Genomic DNA, 5,013 nt, shown 5'->3' on the forward strand with positions numbered 1-5,013 from the left:
GCGATGACGAAGGAGCAATACCCTGCACAGGACGATGTGCTGGTAAGTGTTCTGGCCACATTAATGTCATCACCAAAGATCAAGAAACTCTTTTTGACCTCATCGAGCTGATCCCTGATGAAGAAGCAAAAAGAACTTGCCTCCTCAAATTAAAGCAAAGTTTAGAAGAACAAGTGCCTCAAAAGACGATTCAAAATCCGATTATGTATTCGTACCAAGACATATTGAATCGGGTAAAGGGCGAAGCAAAAATACCCATTCAAGTTGAAGATCTTCATCATGAGGTAAAAATCCTCAAGAGAGAAGTTGCTGAAAACAAACAACAACTCATCTACCTTGAAAATGCATTTCAAGCCTTTTAAGAATCCCAAGTTTTGAAAGAAAATTCAGAAACTTCAAACGATTTTGAAAGGAAAATCCCGGGAAAAGCACTATTGATAGAAGATTCGGGGAAAATCAATAGTATCAGCAAAGTCCATAATCAAAAATGGATGTCAAAAATAGTCTTTAAAGTCAAAGACTTCCAGCTTGAAACTCTAGCTCTCATCGATTCAGGAGCAGATCAAAACGTTATACAAGAAGGACTTGTCCCTTCTAGGTATTTTGAAAAAACTAAGGAATCCTTATCCGGAGCTAGTGGAAATCCTCTCAACATCCAGTTCAAACTATCAAGAGTACACATCTGCAAAGGAGATGTGTGTTTAGTCAATACGTTCATTTTGGTTAAAAACCTTAATGAAGGAATCATCTTAAGAACCCCATTCCTAACCCAATTATATCCTTTTCATGTTACTGATAAGGGTATAGTTTTAAGGAAATTTGACAAAGAAATTACTTTTGAGTTCACTCATCCAGTAACTCCTAGGTATATCTCAAATATTGAAGAAGAAGTTCGTCAATTCATCAACAGAATTACCAGGAAGGAAAAACATATCGAATTCCTTCAAGACGACATCAAAGCTAGTAAAGTGGCTATTGAAATCCAGAAGCCGCTAATTCAATCGAAGATTCAAAACTTCCAGAAGCAACTCGAAAAGGAAGTTTGCTCGAGTCTCCCAAATGCCTTTTGGGATCGAAAGAAGCATATGGTAACATTGCCATATGAGGACGGATTCAAAGAGGCCCAAATTCCTACAAAGGCCCGGCCTATTCAAATGAATAAAGATCTGGTCAAAGTCTGTAAGGACGAAATCACGGATCTCCTCAACAAAGGACTAATAAGCCCATCAAAAAGCCCATGGTCATGTTCAGCTTTTTACGTCAACAATCAGGCCGAAAAGGAACGAGGCGTCCCAAGGCTTGTCATCAATTACAAGCCTCTCAACAAAGTTCTCAAATGGATTAGGTACCCAATTCCTAATCGCCAAGACTTGCTAAAGAGAATCACTCTAGCAAAGGTCTTCTCAAAGTTCGACATGAAGTCTGGGTTTTGGCAAATCCAAATCCACCCTTCTGACCGTTACAAGACGGCCTTCAATGTTCCATTCGGACCATTTCAATGGAATGTCATGCCATTCGGATTGAAGAATGCTCCCTCCGAATTCCAGAAGATAATGAATGATATCTTCAACCAATATCAAGAATTCACAATAGTCTATATCGATGATGTCTTGGTATTTTCCAACACAGTGGATCAGCATTTCAAACATCTACGAGTAGTTCTCAATGTAATCAAATCCAACGGTCTTGTGGTATCCCAACCGAAGATTAAGTTGTTTCAAACAAAGATCAGATTCTTAGGTTATGAAATTAATCAAGGAATCATCAAGCCAATCCAACGGTCTCTGGAATTCGTGGATAAATTTCCAGATGTAATACAAGACAAAACGCAGCTACAACGATTTCTTGGTTGCGTAAATTATATCGGTGATTTCATCCGCGATCTCCGCTCAATTTGTTTGCCATTATATGACAGACTAAAAAAGAATCCAAAGCCATGGACGGACAAGCATACTCGAGCAGTCCAATCAATCAAATCTTTGGCTAAAAGCATCCCATGCTTATCTCTGGTAGATGAACAGGCCAAACTCATTATTGATACAGATGCATCCGATATTGGTTACGGAGGCATTCTCAAACAGGAACTTAACGGAAAAATTTCTATTGTCCGTTATCATTCGAGAATACGGAATAGTGCACAAAGAAACTATTCCACCGTCAAGAAGGAAGTTCTGGCAATAGTACTCTCCGTTCAAAAATTTCAAGGCGATCTTATCAACAAGGAATTCCTTGTTCGTACTGACTCAAAGGCAAGCAAATTCATCTTTGAAAAAGATGTCAAGAATCTTATCTCCAAGCAAATCTTTGCAAGATGGCAAGCAATTTTATCTTGCTTTGATTTCAAAATTGAGCCTATAAATGGGAGTGAGAATTCAATTGCTGATTACCTCTCAAGAGAACATCTCTTGAAAACCCGCTCAGCGTTGAATTCTCAGCATAATGGAACCACCTCCTGGCCGGCAACGGCCACCGAACCAGCGGCAACCGCCGCCAAACAATCAAAATAATAGCTCATTGAAACCACCTCAATCAGTAGCTTCCTCCTCAGGAACTACTCCTTCCAGAAAGGAATTCCCAAGTCAATCATCTGCACCGTCACCTATGAGTGCAGAAAACTACGCCATGGACTTGCAGTTCGAGCAAGTTTCCAGGCGACGACAAGGTTCTGCTCAAAGAACTTTGACCATTCAATCAGACTCTTCGAGTCTTCCCCCTATTCCTTCAACCGCATTGTTGCGTCCCTCTGGACCAACAACTCCAAATAAGCGTGCCGCTTCCCCGGGCGCTTCTTCCTCAAGGTCTGCAATACCGAGGAATCCTTCCTCGTATTCTCAAATCGTCAGGCCCAAGATTTTCCAGCCAAGACCTCCAATTAATGGTTATTTCACCAAAACCACAATGGGTGATTTAACTATAGAACCAGAATTCGATGGACCTTCTGTCCAAGAAGTCTGTAGTCAAATATTCCCTCATGGGTTCAATTTCTTGCCCGAGGATCTTTCAAAAACCAGGACTTTCTACGAGTACATTTTAGTTGACTCTAAATCAGCTGAAATTACTCATGTCCCAGATAAAAATGATCCCTCCAAGATCATTGATTCAAAGTTGAGAATTTTTCGTGTTCTCACTCCATCTTACTGGAAACAGGGGATGTTTGTGGGAAGAAAATTCTCTCACTCTTTCAAACCACCCTCATACAATTACCGTGACTATACAAAGGCATGGTATATTGTATTTTGGCTCCATGCTTACAACCATTCTTGGTTTGTGACATTTTGCAAGCAAGCTTACAAAATGCACTTCCCAAACTGGTTTCAAAATTGGTGGATGTATTTTGGACTCTCCGAGGAAATATTTCCTGTAGAAGTTCAACGTTCGTACCACCTTTTTCAACAAAGTATCTATTCGTCGCCTCTTTCAAAGACGTTTAGGTTTGCTTTGTATTTCAAAATTTCCTGGATCTTTTGCTGGAATTTCCAGCTAGGACCTTCAGGAAACTTCAAAGCCGTGAGTAAATCCCTCAGGATCAAATGGTGGGAAAAGTTCAATTACTCCCATCTTGAAGTCAACAAGATCAAGGATTGGTTTAAAGCCAATATCCATCTCCAAGATATGACTAGGCAAGAGGACGAAGCGTTCTTCCTAACCAAAAACGCAGTCATGTCAACCCTTGCCGGAGCAAGCACTCAACAGGAGTTCAATTCTGTTGTCAATAACGTCGTTGTAAACCTTTCAGACGATAACGACGATTTACCAGAGGACGCTTCCCCAGGCTCCGTTAATGATGTTGATGATCTTGACTATGACCCATACGAAGGCCTCGACATCAACGACCCATTTTTGGTCACACAACCGTATTAGTCCAAATATGTGGTACTTCAAATGTATTTCAAGTGTTTAGTTTTTTAACTTTTAATACTGTAAATTTATGTAAATTAATTTGTTTAAGTTTTGTAGCATTTATTTAGATAAGGTCATTGTATTCCGACCTTATCCTTGCTTTAACAGTCTGCTGATCTCAACTTTCTTTATGATACACTCCAGACTCCATTCCGTCATGGAGTATTCTCTTTCAAATGTTCTTCTTAAAGAAAGTTGAGATCAGCAGACTGTTAAAGCAAGGATAAGGTCGGAATACAATGACCTTATCTAAATAAATGCTACAAAACTTAAACAAATTAATTTACATAAATTTACAGTACTAAAAGTTAAAAAACTAAACACTTGAAATACATTTGAAGTACCACATATTTGGACTAATACGGTTGTGTGTCCAAAAATGGGTCGTTGATGTCGAGGCCTTCGTATGGGTCATAGTCAAGATCATCGACATCATTAACGGAGGCTAGGGAAGCGTCCTCTGGTAAATCGTCGTTATCGTCTGAAAGGTTTACAACGACGTTATTGACAACAGAATTGAACTCCTGTTGAGTGCTTGCTCCGACAAGGGTTGACATGACTGCGTTTTTAGTGAGGAGGAAGGCTTCGTCCTCTTGCCTAGTCATATCTTGGAGATGGATATTGGCTTTAAACCAATCCTTGATCTTGTTGACTTCAAGATGGGAGTAATTGAACTTTTCCCACCATTTGATCCTGAGGGATTTACTCAGGGCTTTGAAGTTTCCTGAAGGTCCTAGCTGGAAATTCCAGCAAAAGATCCAGGGAATTTGGAAATACAAAGCAAACCTAAACGTCTTTGAAAGAGGCGACGAATAGATACTTTGTTGAAAAAGGTGGTACGAACGTTGAATTTCTACCGGAAATATTTCTTCGGAGAGTCCAAAATACATCCACCAATTTTGAAACCAGTTTGGGAAGTGCATTTTGTAAGCTTGCTTGCAAAATGTCACAAACCAAGAATGGTTGTAAGCATGGAGCCAAAATACAATATACCATGCCTTTGTATAGTCACGGTAATTGTATGAGGGTGGTTTGAAAGGGTGAGAGAATTTTCTTCCCACAAACATCCCCTGTTTCCAGTAAGATGGAGTGAGAACACGAAAAATTCTCAAC

The sequence above is a fragment of the Cucumis melo genome, chromosome 7, assembly GCF_025177605.1.
Source record: "Cucumis melo cultivar AY chromosome 7, USDA_Cmelo_AY_1.0, whole genome shotgun sequence".
NCBI lineage: Eukaryota > Viridiplantae > Streptophyta > Magnoliopsida > Cucurbitales > Cucurbitaceae > Cucumis > Cucumis melo.